Here is a 20446-nt window from a genome sequence, read left to right on the forward strand (position 1 = left end):
CATCATGCAAAAAGCATATATCCAGTTGTGATTCGCTCTAATAGACAAATTACTTTAAAACAAAAGCCATGCCAGATATAAGAAAAAAATGGTTTTAAAAATGTGTGTTCTTTTTGGGATAAGGCGGATTGAGCCACAAACACAATCAGGGTTGGTGCAGAGAACAAAAGTCTTTCGAAAGAAACAATAGAGTCTACCAGCATTGGAGCCAACTACCAATACAGTCGGTCTTCCAGAAGCGAATGGGCATAAAGCCAAGCTGCCAAAGACATCATGGCCACAAACCGACCACCACTTTTCAAATTCACAATTTTTCTTTGTTTGAAGCAGGAACAAATCAGTGCAGAATGGAAATTCTTAAAGGACTAATGTCACAAAAGGTAAGTTTACACAAAATCTCCAATTTCTTTATTTTTATCATGCATCACTATTGTTCATACAGACCATTTTTGTAGTTTAACCCGGATAGAACCTTTTTGCCTAGGAGGATTCAGCTCATAGTTTCGGGTATAAGTACTCTTCACTCATGCAGTTTTATGTAGCTTAACCCAGGTAGAACTTTTTCGCCTAGGGGGATCCAGCTCATATTTTCGGGTAGAAGTACTCTTCGCTCAGGCTGCTTTACGTGGCTTAACCCAGGTAGAACCTTTTTGCTTAGGGGGATTCAGCTCATATTTCAAGATAGGAGTACTATTCGCTCATGTTGTTTTACGTAGCTTAACCCAAGTATAGCATTTTCGCCTAAGGGTATTTAGCTCATATTTTCGGGTAGAAGTACTCTTCGCTCAGGTTGTTTTATGTAGTCTAACCCAGGCAGATCCTTTTCACCTAGGGGTATTCAGCTCATATATCTGGGTAGAAGTATTCTTCACTGAGGCTATTTTACATAGCTTAACCCAGGTAGAACCTTTTCGCCTAGGGGGATTCAGCTCATAGTTTCGGGTAAAAGTACTCTTCGCTCAGGCTGTTTTACGTACTTTAACCTAGGTAGAACCTTTTCTCCTTGGGGGATTAAGCTCATATTTTTGGGTAGATGTACTCTTCGCTCAGATTTGTTTTACGTAACTTAACCCAGGTAGAACTTTCTCGTCTAGGGGGTCCAGCTAATATTTTCGGGTAGAAGTACACTTCGCTCAGGCTCTTTTATGTAGCTTAACCTAGGTAGAACATTTTCGCCTAGCGGGATCCAGCTTATATTTTCGGGTAGAAGTACTCTTCGCTCAGGCTGTTTTACGTAGCTTAACCCAGATCGAACTTTTTCACCTAGGGGGATTCAGCTCATATTTTCGGGTAGAAGTACTATTCGCTCAGGTTGTTTTACATAGCTTAACCCAGGTAGAACCTTTTCCCATAGAGGTATCCAGCTCATATTTCCAGGTAGAAGTACACTTCGCTCAGGCTCTTTTATGTAGCTTAAGCCAGGTAGAACCTTTTCGCCTAGGGGGATCCAACTCATATTACCGGGTAGAAGTACTCTTCGCTTAGGTTGTTTATGTAGTTTAACCCAGGTAGAACCTTTTTGCCTAGGGGGATTCAGATCATATTTCCGGGTAGAAGTGCTATTCGCTTAGGTTGTTTTACGTAGCTTAACCCAGGTAGAACCTTTTCGCCTAGGGTAATTTAGCTCATAGTTCCGGGTAGAAGTGCTATTCGCTTAGGCTGTTTTACGTAGCTTAACCCAGGTCAAACCTTTTCGCCTAAGGGGATCCAACTCATGTTTCCTGGTAGAACCACTCTTAGCTCAGGCTGGTTTATGTAGCTTAACCCAGGTAGAACATTTTCACCTAGGAGGATCCAGCTCATATTTACGGGTAGAAGTACTCTTCGCTCAGGCTGTTTTACGTAGCTTAATCCAGGTAGAACCTTTCGCCTAGGGGGATCCAGCTCATAATTTCGGGTAGAAGTATTCTTCGCTCAGGTTGTCTTACATAGCTTAACTCGGGTAGAACCTTTTTGCCTAGGGGGATCCAGCTCATATTTTCAAATAGAAGTACTCTTTGCTCTAACTATCTTACGTAGCTTAACCTGGGTAAAACCATTTTAACCTAGGTAGATCTAGCTCATACTTCCGAGAAGAAGTACTTTTCGCTGAGGTTTATTTTACGTAGCTTAACCCTGGTAGAACCTTTTTGCTTAGGGGGATCCAGCTCATATTTCCGGGTAGAAGTACTCTTCGTTCATGCTATTTTACGTAGCTCAACTCAGGTAGAACCTTTTTAACCTAGATGGATTCCACACTTTTTCAGTAACATAGGGTACCAACCCCTAGTTACATCCCTTTCAATAAAATAGGGTACCAACCCTTGGTTACATTCCGTTCAATAATAGAGGTTACCAACCCTTGGTTACATTTATTTTACTAATACAGGGTACCAACCCCTAGTTACATTCCGTTCAGTAATACATGGTATTAACCCCTGGTTACATGTCTCCTTAGTTATACATGGTGCTAATGTCACGACCCAAAATCTCACCTGTCATGATGGCGCCTATATCAATACTAGGCAAGCCAACAATCTCAATAAACCACCATATCTTTTAAGTTTGAAAAAAAAATAATTAAATTCAGCAGAAGAAACTCACAATTTCAAATATAACACACCCAAAACACAGTGTCACTGCGTACATGAGCATCTAATATGAATACAAAGTCTGAGGGTTAAAAATTACTGTCTAAAAATATAGAACAATACAATAATTAAACGGGAAAGAAATCGAGTCTGCGGACGTCAAGCAGCTACCTTGATAGTTCCCAACAGAATTAACTTCGAAATCTTGCAGCCGCCGTATCCGGGAGCACCTGGATTTTCACACGAGGTGCAGAGTGTAGAAAGACCTCAAGTAAATACTAGTCACCAATTATTCGGTTACTCGGTACTTTTTATGGCCAATCCAGCCCAAGGGTGTTCTAACCCGTATATAAATACACATCGACTAACAGTCAGTCACTCAATATCGTACAAGGCCAATCTAGCCCTGGGGTAATTTATCCCCAAATGTAAATGATACGGATAAGATCTGTGTCCAGGTAAATTCATTACAATATAAATAAGTAAGGCAAGTCTATGCCTTGGAAAATCCATCCCGAATATATATAATCATCTACGCTCACTAAGGGTGTGTACAGACTCCGGAGGGGCTCCTTCAGCCCAAGCGTGATATAAAGCCTATATGGCCTACTGCAGGCGGGCAGTCCCGATCCGTATAATAACAAAGCCTATAAGGCCTGTTGCAAGCGGGCTGCCCCGATTCATAAAATAGTAAAGCCTGTAAGGACTGCTGCAGGCGGACAGACCCGATCCATATAATAATAATAATGTGTAAAGCCATTTTGTCCTGCTGTAGGCGGGCAGCCCCGATCCATTTATTGATAACATAAATAAAGCCAATATGGCATACTGCGGTGCACAGCTCGTTCCCATAAATATCCTCACAATAGACGAATATGACTGAGTGTGAAATGTAAATTTTTGAAATAATTAATTCAACAGCAACACGACCCCATGGGTCCCAAAATATTGGCACATAGCCTAAACACGATATTTGATAAGAGCCTCGGCTCAATTTCTCTAACACATGGAACATGTCGGATAATAACATGATTCATTAATTTTACAACTACACAAGATTTATTCAAGACACAATTTACGTGGTGCACGTCTACATACTCGTCACCTATCGTGTGTGTCACCTCCAGACTATTTATATCATACCAAATTTCGGGGATTCATACCCTCAGAACCAAGTTTAGAAGTGTTACTTACCTCAAACTGTGTAATTCTTTACTCCGCTATGCCTTTGCCTTGTGAATTGGCCTTCAAACGCCTCGAATCTAGCCACAATTAATTCGATTCAGTCAATAAATTTTATTGGAATTAATTCGATAAGAAAATACTAATTTTCCAACAAAATCCGAAATTTAGCTCAAATATCGCATGTGGGTCGCACGTCTCGGAACCCGACAAAAGTTACAAAATACGAAAGCCCATTCAACCACGAGTCTAACCATACCAATTTTACAAAAATCCGACATCAACTCGACCCTCAAATCTTCAAATTAAACCAAGAGAGTTTTCTAATCTTTCCAACTTAATTCATCCATTAAATGTTAAAAACATACATGGATTCCGGTAATTTGACCAATAATGAGTTAAGAACACTTACCCCGTTATTTTCCTTGAAAATCTCCCAAATTTCGCCTCTTCCCGAGCTCCAATCCGTCAAAAATGGAAAATGGGACGAAGTCCCATTTTCAGAACTTAAACTTTTTGTCCAGACCTCTCTTTTTCGCGGACGTGACATGTCCCTCGCGTTCGCGAGGCACAAAATTGTGCTGCCCAACATTGCTCTTCGCGAACGCGAGACACCGCTCGCAAACGCGATGCTTTACCGAGCTCTTCTTCGCGAACGCGAAGGCAAAAACCCATGCCCACTATTTTTCCATTCGCGAACGCGATACCCAAATGTGAACACGATGCACAACCCAGCTCCTCTTCACGAACGCGAAGAAAAAAACCAGAAAAACACACCAGCAGTCTTCAGCCAACATGCCAAGTCCAAAAATGATCTGTTAACCTCCCGAAACTCACCCGAGCCCCCCGGGACCTCAACCAAACATACCATCAAGTCCCAAAATATCATACGAACTAAGTCGAACCCTTAAATCACTTCAAACAACGCTAAAACCACGAAACATACCCCAATTCAAGCCTAATGAACTTTGAAATTTCAAGTTTCCACAAACGACGCCGGAACCTATCAAATCAAGTCTAATTAACCTCAAATTTTACATACAAGTCATAAATGATATATGGGACCTATTAAAATTTTCAGAATCGGATTTCGACCCCGATATCAAAAAGTCAATTCCCTTGTCAAACTTCCCAAAAATTCGACTTTCGCCATTTCAATCCTAATTCCACTACGGACCTCCAAATAATTTTCCTGACACGCTCCTAAGTCCAAAATCACCATATGGAGCTATTGGAATCATCAAAACTCCATTCCAGGGTTGTTTACACATAAGTAGACATCCAGTCACTATTTTAACTTACGCTTTAAACCTTGGAACTAAGTGTTCCAATTCATTCCAAAACCTCACCGGACCCGAACCAATTAACCTGGTAAGTCATAAAACAATTGTAAAGCATAAATTGAGCAGTAAATGGGGAAATGAGGCTGTAATACTCAAAACAACCGGCCGAGTCATTATATTTTCCCCCACTTAAACATGCGTTCGTCCTCGAACGTGCCAAGAGTTGTTTCCAAGCCATCACGTCACTATTCTATCTACCACGCACATGCCCGGGGGTGATCCCATGCCACCATATTCTGAGTAAATTGTATAGGCCTGACAACACAACATAATTAAAAACCATTACTTCAACCTTAGCCCATAAACTTTGGAATTCAATTTCAAACATTCAGAATTTCTTTTCAAGACCTGAATCTCACATCAACATGCTGTATGAGTCTGAACAAGCTATATCAAGCCATAACCATAGACCCAGATATAATAACTTAACATACTACACAACTCGCATGCTCGCAGCACCATTTTCGGTCACATTAACTACTCCAAAGTAACCCGGTAATAGTATTAAACCCCATATCAAACGAAACCTCGTTCTAAAACTTTCGCACACTGCTGATAATGAAAGAAACATGCGAAATCTCATAACATCATATCATATCGACAAGTCATGGAGCTCTCCCACCCCAACCAGAACCATAATCACTTTCTAAGCCGACTTTCAATATTATCCTCCCAATATATTATAATCAAACCTGATAGTACCCATTCTAGGTCCAATGACCTTATTTTATTAAACACAACTATCCCATTGACATGCCACACCAATAAAACTCAATCCGTAGCTACGCAACCTTGTACCCAAAATGGAAGATGTCTCAAAGTAGAGAACCGTATTGGAAGTTCAACCAGCACCACCACAACTGTAATGCTATAAGCTCATTATATATAGTAGAATTAAGACACACAAATTTAATAACAGTAATCAGCTCTTCTAGAGCTTACATTAACATCACTCGCACGGATAACTCACGTGCTATAGTATCAATATCTAGACCAGCACGGACAACTCACATGCCAATAATATAAATATTTGTACCAGCACGGATAACTCACATGCCAAAAATATCAGTACATGGATCTACACGGACAACTCACGTTCCAATAACATAATCCGACTGGCATGGTCACAGGCCTCTAATCTAATCATATTATACATGAGAAATCACATAAGCACACATGAACCATCGTAACTGATCATAACTACAGCACTCGCATAGCTATCACATCTTTCATGCACGATCATCCCACTAGGAATATTTCTATAATTCCTATGTGCCATATATCAATAACTCGTATATCAGTAGTCTATTAACTAGGTGAGTATCGCAATACCGATGACATTCGAAAGTCAGAACAGAATGCGCCTTTTGAAATATGCACCCTTCTCACGGATTACCGAGCAGTTATAACATTCATCTAAATATCTGAAACTGACCATGTTGTCTATAATTCATGACCTTCCCTTCAAGAAAGAACTGCCACCTTGTACATATAAATCTTAATCCCGCACAACACACCACATCCATCATGTCATCATGTGACAAGCACAAGGATCTCATTATAAACTCTGAGTCACAAGCAAATTACATACCTGGTTGCCCTATTTTCTTAGATTCTTCTTCTCAATTACCCTCCAGTTATCATATCCCCTTGTCAAAACATTACGATCCTTGCCCTAAACTCACTACAAGACATCCTGACATAAAATCGCATCACCCTAATGCCCATAAGGTACTGTATTCTTCTTAAGCACCCCCATAAGTACCACAACTGAAATGCCCACTCTGAAAATATCCCATGTGAATTTAAAATTATTCTTTTACCCTTCTTATACTGGAATGTGGAATCCATAGTCATACAGAATTACCGCAAGCCCCGCACCATCTGGTGCAAATAACTAATTTTGGCGATATACAAATTCCGAAAAAATTTCAATTGACACCTATACATTTTAAAACCATTATAACCCTTTCAAAAGTCACCCACTATGCTCAAATCTAAATTGCACTGCCCGAACAAGTCAAAAGACACTAGTCCCCATTAGCACAACAGCCCCCAAAGAAGTAACCCTGCCTTAACACCACCAATCAAATTCATACTCCGTGCGCACTACATCCTTCAAAATAACAATTTAATCATCTCATGATTTTTTTTCATAAAGTACAATATAACCCGCATTCAAGAATTTTTTTTTCTTACTCAAGTCATCCCTGATCTCAACCTCTACAAGCCATAACTAATCCACAAGTGTACCTAGGAACGAAACCAATACCGCGCATAATTGCGCAATCAAAGCGTAGATAGCAGACTCCCCCAATTGGCCCAAATCCATATGACAAAATATCTGATATCTCACCATACCCAGATAATATCTAAATTGACCATAATAAGCAATAAAAGATCACCTCTGGTCTCGTCCCCTAATAATTTCCACACATGAGTGATACACACGGTACACAATTATAGTATCGCCCACCGGCATAGATACATGAACAGGTGAAACTAAGGACTCACGGGGCATATCTAGAAAAAGAACAAAATATGATGAAACATACGAATATGTGGAGCCAAGGTCAAATAATATAGATGCCTCCCTGTGGCACACTGAGACAATACATGTGATCACTGCATCTGAAACAACAGCATCTGGTCTGGCAGGAAAAGCATAGAATCGGCCCTGACCACCACCGGATCAGCCTCCTCCTCTTGGACGACCCCTAGCTGACTGAACCCCACCCCGAGCTAGTTGGACGGGTGGTAGAGCAACTGGTGCAGAAGTAGTAGCCTGACTCATCTGCTGAATTGTACATCGCGTATGGTGGGGACAATATTTCCTCACATGACCCATCTCTCCATACTCATAGCACTCCATCTCGAAAAATGGTGGCGAGTTCTGAGGCGGACCTCGGGAACCAGAATAACTACCAAAAGGACCTGGTACATATGATCCCTGAACTGATAGTGCACGAGGTGTACTCGGGGCTAGAAGTGCACTGAGAGATTACTGACTCTGATGAGAACTGTATGAACTATGGCTAGATGATGCACCACGGTGAACTGGACGTCCCTTGTTGTGGTAGAACTGCCCTCCAAAAGGTACCCCACCAAAATCGCCCGAACCTCGAAGCCTCTTAGCCTCCTTATCACCACGCTCCTGGCTATGGACCACCTCTATCTATCGAGCAATGTCAACCACCTCGTCAAAAGTTGCACCAGATACCCCCTCCCTAGTCATAAGCAATTGTAGTTGATATGTGAGGCCATCAATGAACCTCTTAATCCTCTCCCTATCAGTGGGAACCAATCCAATTGTGTGACGAGCCAACTCAGAAAACCTCATCTCTTATTGGGTCACAGACATACCATCCTGTCGAAGCTGCTCAAACTGTTTGCGCAGCTCCTCCCTACGAGACTGTGGCACGAACTTCTCCAAAAAGAGAATAGATAACTCCTGTCATATAAGTGGCACTGCACCGACTGGCATGCGTCTCTCATAAGCCTCCCACCATCTGAAAGCAGCCCTAGAAAACTGAAAAGTAGTGAACGAGACCCCACTGGTCTCTAGAATACCTGTTGTCCGAAGCATCCGCTAGCATTTATCCAAAAAACCCTAAGCATCCTCTGACTCAGCACCTCTAAATGATAGAGGCTGAAGCCTCCCAAATCTCTCAAGTCTTCTTTGCTCATCATCTACCATAAAAGAGACTACAGGGGCATGACCGGCTGCAACTGGATGGGCTGGTACTGCCCCCCGGCATCTGAAGTCCCTGTACTACCTGATTTGGAGTACGGGAAATAGGGGTATGAGTACCTCCCCCGGCCTGAGAAGTGGAAGGTGTGGCCTGAGCCGAAACCACCTGAGCAAGGCCAGTGCAAACTATCAGTATCTTGGCCAAAGTCTGCTGAAGGCCTGAAATCTCAATAAGCACAGCTGGTGCAACTGGTGGTACTACAGGTGTTGGTCCCACTGTGGTACGAGCTACACCTCGACATCTACCTCGGCCCTGGCCTCTACCACGGCCCCGGCCTCTCGCGGCCCTAACTGGTGGCATTAGTTGCTGACTGTCCGATCTCGTAGTACGTGTCCTCACCATCTGTGAGAGAATAGAATAAAAGGATTTTTTTAGTTTTCAGAATCAACAAGTTCGCACGACTCAATACAATAAAGTGAAATTTTCTAAGGGTTCGGCAGCCTCTCGAAGATAAGTACAGACATCTCTGTACTGATCCGCAAAACTCTACTAAGCCTGCTCATGACTCGTGAGACCTATGTAACCTAGGCTCTGATACCAACTTGCCACGACCCAAAATCTCACTTGTCGTGATGGCGCCTATCTCAATACTAGGCAAGCCAACAATCTCAATAAACTATCATATCTTTTAAGTTTGAAAACAAAATATTTAAATCCAGCAGAAGAAACTCACAATTTCAAATATAACACTCTCAAAACCCGGGTCAATGAGTACATGAGCATCTAAATATGAATACAAAATGTGACGAATAAAATTCACTGTCTGAAAATATAGAACAGTACAATAATTAAACAAGAAAGGAATCGAGTCTGCGGACGTCAAGTAACTACCTTGATAGTTCCCAACAGAATTAACTTCGAAATCTAGCAGCTGCCATATCCGGGAGCACTTGGATCTGCACACGAGGTCCAGGGTGTAGTATGAGTACAACTAACTCAATAAGTAACAAGACTAACCTCTAGGTTGAAAGTAGTGACGAGCTCTACAGGTACAGTCCAGTATAAATAATGGTACAAAAATGTAGGCATGCTTTCAAGTTAAACTCAGTACAAGTGAAATAGATCAATATTGTATGATATGAAGAATATGACATCTTAGTAGAAAGACCTGAAGTAAATACTGGTCACCAATTATTCGGTCACTCGGTACTGTTTATGGCCAATCCAGCCCAAGGATGTTCCAATCCGTATATAAATACACATCGACTGATAGTCAGTCACTCAGTATCGTATAAGGCCAATCCAGCCCTAGGGTAATTTATCCCCAAATGTAAATGATACGGACAAGATCTATGTCCAGGTAAATTTATTAAAAAATAAATAAGTAAGGCAAGTCCATGCCCTGAAAAATCCATCCCGAATATATATAATCATCTACGCTCACTGGGTTGTGTACAGACTCCTGAGGGGCTCCTTCAGCCCAAGCGTGATATAAAGCCTATATGGCCTACTGCATGCGGGCAGTCCCAATCCGTATAATAACTAAGCCTATAAGGCATGCTGCAGGCGGGCAGCCCCGATCTATAAAATAGTAAAGCCTATAAGGCCTGTTACACGCGGGCAGCCCCGATCCATTTATTAATAACATATATAAAGCCAATATGGCCTGCTACGGTGCGCAGCGCGATCCCATAAATATCCTCACAATGGACGAATATGACTGAGTGTGAAATGTATATTTTTGAAACAATCAATTCAACAGCAACACGACCCTATGGGTCCCAAAATATTGGCACATAGCCTAAACACGATATTTAATAAGAGCCTCGTGTCACGGGCCAAAATCCTTACGTTGGGTAGCGGTACCTGCTCGCCCGTGTGGCACCCGCGGCTCCCCTCGCCGCGGGCCAGCCTTCTTCCTGTCCCAGGATTTCCCAAGCACGATCCTGTGCCTGTTAGTGGGGCTCGCCCGTAGGCTCGCCCCAACTTGTGCCGCCCGTAAGATGCCTAGGCCCTTGGCCCTAGACATGTCGTGGCGCTTCATCTTAGGATCACAATCCATGCGCGCCCTGGGGGATTGTCTTAGGACATGCCTTGTCCTTAGCCCAAGACTGAGCATCGCTCCTGCGTGCACAGCCCAATCCTCAAGCTTGACACTCGCCTAGTGCATCCGTGACTAGCTCGTTCCTCGCCTGAGTAAGGAAACCTTTAGCCCTTGGCCATTGTCATGCTCGTCTTTCGTGCCATGCCCATACATAGCCCTCTTGCAGCACGCTTCTATCCTGAAGTAGTGCAGTGTCGCCCACACCTGCACCTTTAGGCCAACGGACCCTTGCTTGCATGGTTGAACCAAAGCCATGCTCACAAGTCGACACATGATGCCCCTATGATAGGTGCGTCAAGTATCCAATCGGCACGGAGGTCTCGTTCCAACATTCGACAGCCCGCGGGGCTGGCCATCCCACACTTCGAGCCTCCAGTGCCACTTTGATGCCCAACGCTGGCCCGAAGGCGTCGCGCCGTCCATACGAGTTCCCAAACTCGTGTGGATACCTTTGACACTCCTTTGAGTCATCTAGGCAGGCCCTTGAGGTTTTCCCCTAAGGCAGCCCATTCTATATGGCTCGGTGGCAGCACGTATGGGGGAGACAGGTCGGAGCTTTCATCACCTAAACCCCCCTTATATATGCTTAAAATTAAAAATCCCAAGTTTTCCGAGTAGACTGCTCTACATCAGACCATCAGAAGGACCTTTTCTCACCAGTTCTTGGCCGAAATCACAACTCCAAAAGGTGAGTTGTGACATCCTCCCACACTCCTAATGTCATCGTCCCCGATGACACATCATGGCTTAAGACATCCCGGAGTCTGCCCCCCTCAGGTATGCCCATTCAAGCTCCCTTTGTCCTGTGGGTTGGACTTCCTCGAAGTCCTTTCTCAAAAGGAGTCGTGCCCCATGCACTTCTCCCCCAAGTATCTTCCAAGCGTGCCTCTGCACTTCATCGCCTTTCGATGCTTACTAGGAAAGTGCCTCCGCACTTGCACCCTCTGGTGTCTAACTTTCTGATTGACCCACACTAGTCAATCACACCATGACTCTCACGGTCTTCATGTCCGTCTGAATCTTTCCTTCACAGGTTAGCACATCAATGTGCTCTTTTGATGTCGCTCCCATAGCCTTAAGATGCCCTCTTTGGCATGGCTCCTGTAGCCTTTTTCTCCCGTAGCATTAAGACGCCCTCTTGGCATAGCTCACGTAGCATTCCTCTCACGTAGCTTTCTCTTGCCTTCACTAACTTGAAGATGTGTTTGCTTCCAGACCCACGACTTCGCCCATATGCCTCTTGCATAGGCGGGATCCTCCCACACTCAATGTGGAGGATACATCTTAGCTCTGTCGTCCCACTTGGCATTCGGCCAGCACTTGGGACGACTTTTGGTGAGTACTACATTCCCAAAGTTATAGAATTGCCGCATTTCCGAACAAAGCTCTTTGTTTTCCAGTTGTCACTTCCTCAGCAAGTAGCCAATTCTCCCGATAGTACTTCAATACTCGCCCTATAGACAGGCGCCCTCTTGTCCCTTCTAGCACGGCTTCCCGGTTCGGTGTGCCTCGCACTTGGACACTTTCGGTCCCCGATCATTCGACATACCCCTTTCCAGAATGATGACACCTTCTAACTTGGAAACTCGCCCCATTTCGAAGCTTCGCTATACCCTCGAATTCGTTTCCTCACCTTGGCAATGCCCTCAGGCAACCCAAAGTCTTCTCCCGAAGGAAAGACACTCAACATGATGCATTGCACGCATCCTTGGCAAGATCTCCGCTATGATCATGCCCCAAATTTATAGTCCAAGGCTCCCACTCTTTTGCAATATGGTTGCACGACCTGGCAAACATGGTATTCTCTTGGCTATCCGACTCATCGGTATATCACCTCATTCAGTAGCGACCTAGACTTTAAAAGACAACGGAATCACCCATTTCTTTCGTCGATCATCAGTATCGGGTTCTCGATCTTTAGTGGCATCTGAACATCAATCTCTGCTTTGACGTGATCTCGGCACTGAAATCCAAAATGCACTCGCCATATCCACCCTTTGCCTTGACGTTATGCCATGGCATAGTATGGCCTTAATCAGCTCTGATACCAAGTGTCACGGGCCTAAATCCTCACGTTGGGTAGCGGCACTTGCTCGCCCGTGCGGTGCCCGCGGCTCCCCTCGCCGCGGGCCAGCCTTCTTCCTGTCTCAGGATTTCCCAAGCACGATCCTGTGCCTGTTAGTGGGGCTCGTCCCAACTTGTGTCGCCCGTAAGATACCTAGGCCCTTGGCCCTAGACATGTCATGGTGCTTCATCTTAGGATAACAATCCATGAGCACCTTGGGGGATTGGCTTAGGACATGCCTTGTCCTTAGCCTAAGACTGAGCATCGCTCCCGCGTGCACAGCCCAATCCTCAAGCTTGACACTCGCCTAGTACATCCACGACTAGCTCGTGCCTCGCCCGAGTAAGGCAACCTTTAGACCTTGGCCATTGTCATGCTCGTCTTTCGTGCCATGCCCATACATATCCCTCTTGCAGCACGCTTCCATCCCGAAGTAGTGCAGTGTCGCCCACACTTGCACCTTTAGGCCAACGGACCCTTGCTTGCATGGTTGAACCAAAGCCATGCTCACAAGTCGACACATGATGCCCCTATGACAGGTGCGTCAAGTATCCAATCAGCACGGAGGTCTCGTTCCAATATTCGGCAGCCCACGGGGTTGGCCGTCCTACACTTCGAGCCACCAGCGCCACTTTGATGCCCAACGCTGGCCCAAAGGCGTCGCGCTCCATACGAGTTCCCAAACTCGTGTGGATACCTTTGACACTCCTTTGAGTCATCTAGGCAGGCCCTTGAGGTTTGCCCCCAAGGCAGCTCGTTCTATACGGCTCGGTGGCAGCACGTATGGGGGAGGCAGGTCGGAGCTTTCATCACCTATACCCCCTTATATATGTTTAAAATTAAAAAGCCCAAGTTGCCCGAGTAGACTGCTCTACGTCAGACCATCAGAAGGACCTTTTCTCACCAGTTCTTGGCCGAAATCACAACTCCAAAATACGAGTTGTGACACTCGACTCAATTTCTCTAACACGTGGAACATGTTCAGATAATAACATGATTCATTAATTTTACAACCGCACAAGATTTATTCAAGTCACAATTTCTGTGGTGCACGTCTACATGCTCGTCACCTATCGTGTGTGTCACCTCCAAACAATTTATATCATACCAAATTTTGGGGATTCATACCCTCATAACCAAGTTTAGAAGTGTTACTTACCTCAAACCGTGTAATTCTTTATTCTGCTATGCCTTTGCCTCGTGAATTAGCCTCCAAACGCCTCGAATCTAGCCATAATTAATTCGATTCAGTCAATAAAATTTATTGAAATTAATTCCATAAGAAAATACTAATTTTCCACCAAAATCCGAAATTTAGCTCAAAATTAGCTCATGGATCCCACGTCTCGGAACCTGACAAAAGTTACAAAATCCGAAAGCCCATTCAACATGAGTCTAACCATACAAATTTTACCAAAATCTGACATCAACTCGACCCTCAAATCTTCAAATTAAACCAAGAGAGTTCTCTAATCTTTCCAATTTAATTCACCCATTAAATGTTAAAAACAATCATGGATTCGGGTAATTTGACCAATAATGAGTTAAGAACACTTACCCCGTTGTTTTCCTTGGAAATCTCCCAAAAATAGCCTCTTCCCGAGCTCCAATCCGTCAAAAATGAAGTCCCATTTTCAGAACTTAAACTTTCTGTCCAGACCTCTCTTTTTCGCGAACGCGACAGGTCCCTCGTGTTCGCGAAGCACAAAATCGTGCTGCACAGCATTGCTCTTCATGAACAAGAGACACTGCTCGCGAACGCGATGCTTTACCGAGCTCTTCTTCACGAATGCAAGCTCCCCTTCGTGAACGCGAAGGCAAAAACCCATGCCCACTATTTTTCCCTTCGCGAACGCGAACACGATGCACAACCCAACTCCTCTTCGCGAACGCGAGACCCTCTCGTGAACGCGAAGAAGAAAACCAGAAAAACACACCAGCAGTCTTCAGCCAACATGCTAAGTCCAAAAATGATCTGTTAACCTCCCGAAACTCACCCGAGCCCCCTCAGGACCTCAACCAAACATACCATCAAGTCTCAAAACATCATATGAACTTAGTCGAACCCTCAAATCGCCTCAAACAATGCTAAAACCACGAATCATACCCTAATTCAAGCCTAATGAATTTTAAAATTTTATGTTTCCACAAACGGTGCTGGAACCTATCAAATCAAGTCCGATTAACCTTAAATTTTGCACACAAGTCATAAATGATATAACGGACCTATTAAAATTTTCAGAATCGGATTTCGACCCCGATATCAAAAAGTCAATCCCCCGGTCAAACTTCCCAAAAATTTGACTTTCCTCATTTCAAGCCTAATTCCATTACGGGCCTCTAAATACTTTTACGGACACGCTCCTAAGTCCAAAATCACCATAAAAAGTTATTGGAGTCATCAAAACTCTATTCCGGGGTCGTTTACATATAAGTCGGCATCCGATCACTATTTTAACTTAAGCTTTAAACCTTGGAACTAAGTGTTCCAATTCATTCCAAAACCTTACCGGACCCGAATCAATTAACCCGGTAAGTCATAAAATAACTGTAAAGTATAAATTGAGAAATATATGGGAAAACAGGGTTGTAATAATCGAAACGATCGGTCGGGTCGTTGCAGCCAACCCCTAATTATATTCCTTTCGGTAATACACGGTACCAACTCCTAGTTACATTTCTTTTTGGTAATATAGGGTACTAACCCCTGGTTATATTTCTCCTTAGTGATACAAGGCGCCAACTCATGGTTACATTCCTCCTCAGTAATACATGGTACCAACCCCTAATTATATTCTTTCAGTAATACAGGGTACCAAACCCTGATTATATTATTTTTTAGTAATACAGGGTATCAGCCCCTGGTTACATTTTCTTTTGATAACACAAGGTACTAGCATGTGGTTGTATATCCTCATATAGCTAGGTTATACTGTTGTCTTTGTTTTCCTTTCAATAAGTTAGATATTTTATAGCTTTCTCTAATAACTCACAAACTTTCCCTAGTCCAAACTGGGGCAGAAAAATTTTGTTTGTTTTGTTCATTTTTTATGGGTTTACAGGCCCCGCCTTATAGCACAAGTGACGATTGAAGCTTGCAGTTTCAGTTTCTCATCAGAAGAGAGAAGTTTTTCGATCACAAGATAGTTGGAGTTATCTTTGATAATGTGTCAGCAACCCAGCTTCTTAAGTTTCATTTTCTCAAATTCTGATCGGAAAATCATGCAATTGAGAATGAGCCATAATCTTTTCTACAAAGGGTGTCAAGATCCAATCTAAGGTCAACGCAAGTGAGCAGGTCAAGAATCAAGATTTGACTCCAGAAGACACATAGATAGAAATATTGTAACTCTTAGCAAGTGACAGTAACAACAACAACAACAATAGCAGCAGCAGTCTTAACTCCAGTGCCTGGTAGTTCCAGCTACCAAATATTTCCCAGAACAACACTTACCTGATTTATTTATAGCCAAGGATATGTAGGAAACCTCGGAAGCAAGGTTCGGTCACGTTTTTAAAAAATAAATGCTTTCATTGGAGTTACACACGAGAAAAATTAGCTATGGCATTCACTTTCTTTGCACGAAAACTCTTCATGTTCTCGAGCAAAGAGGGACAGCTGTAAACATCTAATTTTTGCTCTTTCTATTTCTCCTACATTACATTATTTTTAGGTTTATTGTGTGTATTTATAGACTTTGGCATTAGATTATCAATTAATTTATTAAGGGGTTTAAAGATTTGGATTAATGCCATTTTCAGTTGAGTTATGCACAAATCAGACCCAATTTTTAGCCCAATTCAGCTGACCCAGTCCAATTGTTGGCTTGCCAAAAGTGGGATCAACACAATGTAGTTTCATAATAAAACTACGTCGTTTCACTAAATGAAGCAAGATCAAATCTTACCCATCCATTCCATCTTGATCCAATGGCTCTCATTCAATATCTGCCTAGGTATTTAAAGCCTCAAAAATTTGAAAATTGCCCCCATTTCCACCCATAATTCTTTTCTCCTTCCTCTCTCTTCTCTCTTTCTTCACTCTCTTTTTCTCCCTAGCCGCTGCCTCTCCGCCGCCGCCGAAAATCGTCCACCGGTGGCGGACTACTTTCAAACACTCTCAAATTCACACCATGTAATTCCCACAACCTCTTGTTTCCATATCTCCAAACCAAATCCTTCAAAACCCCCTCAAACTCTTTGAATTTTAGATCTAGAAAATTTTAGCCACCACTTCTTTGCCTAAATTCTTGAAGCTCCGGCCACTACCACCTTGCAATACCTATATCAACGGATAGAGCTCCTCAAGACCTACCCATTGATGTCAATTTCACCCCAAGAAAACCACTGTCGCCGCCCGTCGCCCGCCGCCCGCCACCATCACTATCTCGCCTCTGCTTAGGCTGACCTCAAACTCGAAACACAGCTTTGTTGTTGATGATATCGTGACCGATCTTCAGCTTACCAGAGTTTGCGGTCACGATTTATCAATAAGAAAATTATGCTCAAAGTTAAAGTTCTACCGAATTGGCATACCACCATTGTTTCGGTCACTTGAATTATAAAATGGTAAAAATCCTATTCTTTTTTCATGACTGATTTTTTTATTTTATTTTTATTTTTTAGATTTTATTTTTTCTCTGATTAATAATTTTAGCATTAGTTTTTGAAGTTTGAAATGCTAAATTTTTTATTTTTTCACTTGTTGAAGTAGTAGAATAGTTTTGTATTGATGAAAGATGACGTAATGAAGGAATACTTGAGAGTATAGGGTACTTGTTTGGTTGCTTATTTACTGCTTCAAAGACGTTTTTAGTACAAAATTCAAAAGTCAATTGTTTGGTAAGAAAATATATACTTTTGGACAATTTTTGAATAAAAGTCTGCCTTTCAATAGTGAATAGCAGATTTTGGTTGAAATACTCTCTTCTGGACAAGATTGAACTAGAAAGTCTTGCTTTTTTAATTTTAGAGTAAATTTTGTTGAAATATCTGTCAGAAAAAATACATAAACTCGTGAAATGCCTGATTTTTCTCAAATACATACATCTTTAGAGTAGCAGCGGAGATCTCTACGGGCTGGGAAAAAAAGGAGAGAATTTTGAGAGAAAAATTTCAGTAAAATCATGTTTAGTAGGTGAAAATTGTGAGCTTTGTGAGTGTCTCTTAGAGTGCAAAACCTTTGAGAAAAATAGAAAGACCCTTCAGGCTATTTGTGAAGTTGCTTAGCCACTAGTTTCAAGCATCTTTGTTGGTTTTCTGGGCTATCTTAACGCCATTTCTGTTGTTATTCTTGCTAATTCTACGGCTGTATTTTTACAATTCTGCGATCCAAGTGTTTTTTTTTTAACTTTGTATTGCAGATACTTTCAGAAGTAATAAAGATTTGAATTTAGTTTGGATTGTTGGAACATGAATATGTTCAATTTTGTCTAAGAATAAATATTATGATTGTGATTGAGCCTGAAAACGTGCTAGATGTGAGTTAACATTAACTTTCTTTTACATAGGTAGTTGAAACTATTTTTTTTTTGTATTTTTATGGAGGTTAGTTTTGAATGCTTTATGTTTAAAGTATTGAAAATCGATTAGTGTTGGATTTTTGGCCTGCCACTCTGATTTAGATCTTAATTAAGATAAAATTGGTTGTTTATACGGTCATGACTTGGTAGAAATGGCTATTGTAAAATAGTTGGGTTAATAATCTAGCCTTCAAGTGGTTGTCTATGCAAATCCAATTTCAAATTATCCTAGGCCAAAACCTAAATTTCTGCAGGCCCAACTATAACAAGTTAAGGGCTGGCCCAATGTTAAAGTTTTTCAAAATGGGCCAGCAGTGTAACTGCACCAAAATTGGCCCAGCAGCCCCAATAACAAAGAAAGTGACCCAATGCCATTTTAAACCCAATAAATGAAGTTGGTCCGAATTTTTAATTATCAGCTTTTCAAATAATTTTCAATTTGTCATATTTTCTTCTAAATTATGTAGCTTAATTAACTATGTAACTAAATAATCTTAGTAATTAATTTAAGCGCTAGACAAACATTGGGCACGCTATAATTTTTTTTCCGCCTCGGTTGCACATTCGCTTGCGTGGTGCGGTTAGCACTACTAAAAATTCGACAAATACCGACCACGATCGACCGACCAATTATGGTCTGTCAAAAAACCGACCAAAAAATCAACCAAAGTTAATCGGTTTTTCAAATATTTTACTTTTTAATTTTTTTTACGAAACCGACCAACTTTGGTCGGTTTTTTATTTAAAATAAATTTAAATTAATATTAAAAAAACAGACCGAAATCGGTCGATTAATTCGGACGGTCATTTTAAAAAATCGACCGAATTCGATCGGTAATTTTATTTTTTAATAAAATCGACTAACTTTGCTCGGTTATTTTCGTGAGAAAATATAATTAAAGAGTATAAATAAAATAAAAGACAGTCTTAAAATAAAATGCACCAATGGTCTAGTGGTAAAATAGTATCCTGCCACAATACATACCCCGGTTCGATTCCTAGATGGTGCATTTTTTAATTACATAATTAAAATACCGACCAACTTTGATCGGTTTTTTTGGCAATTTATTTTGTTGAATTTAATTGACCGACCAAAGTTGGTCGGTAATTTCTGACCAACTTTGGTCGGTATGCCTTTCCGACCTTCAAAATAACGACCACACGTTAATGGTCGTGTTTTGGACGATTATTGGCCATTACCGACCAACTTTGGTCGATTTTTTTGACGGTTTTTTCCGAATTTCTAGTAGTGTAGGACTATTTAATAATTTTAATAATCAAGTAATAAAAGCGGACATAGGAAAAAACATGAAAATCTTATAAATCACAGTTTGTCTAAAATTAATTCAAGCTAAATGTAGTCAATCAAGCGACGCTAGAACCATGGGACTCGGGGAATGCCTTACACCTTCTTCCCAGTCAACATAATTTCTTACCCAGACTTTATTTTCGCAGACCAATAATAAGTAGAGTCAATTTTCTTTTGATTAGGGATTCAATAAGGTGAATTGGAACACCAAAACTCAATTCCAAGTGGCGACTCCGTCAATAAAATAATCTCTATAAAAAATTTGTCATTTTAATTAAAATTTATTTTTAATCCACCACAGTCCATAAAACACATATCTTTTTTGGAGGTAAAAAGGGGCGTGACAAGGGTCATTCCTATACAAATAGGATCCCCGTCCACAAATTACTTGCATAGAGTCCATTTATATCATAACGAACTCAAAAACTTACTTCATTAGAGGATCTTTTCTTTTAAATGGAAAAGCATTTATTGTAGTACTCCTTCATCAATACCTCTTTCCCCACATTTATTCTTTTTAGGCAATATATGTCTCCTCTATTAATTGGATAGCAAAATTCCCTTGAAGAAGATTCGTACAAAATATAATTTAATTCAGCTTATTATTTCTGTTTGTACTGCTCTTTAAAAATTTTAACAGAATTAATGGTGCTATGAAG

Source organism: Nicotiana tomentosiformis, chromosome 4, assembly GCF_000390325.3.
Source record: "Nicotiana tomentosiformis chromosome 4, ASM39032v3, whole genome shotgun sequence".
Lineage (NCBI taxonomy): Eukaryota > Viridiplantae > Streptophyta > Magnoliopsida > Solanales > Solanaceae > Nicotiana > Nicotiana tomentosiformis.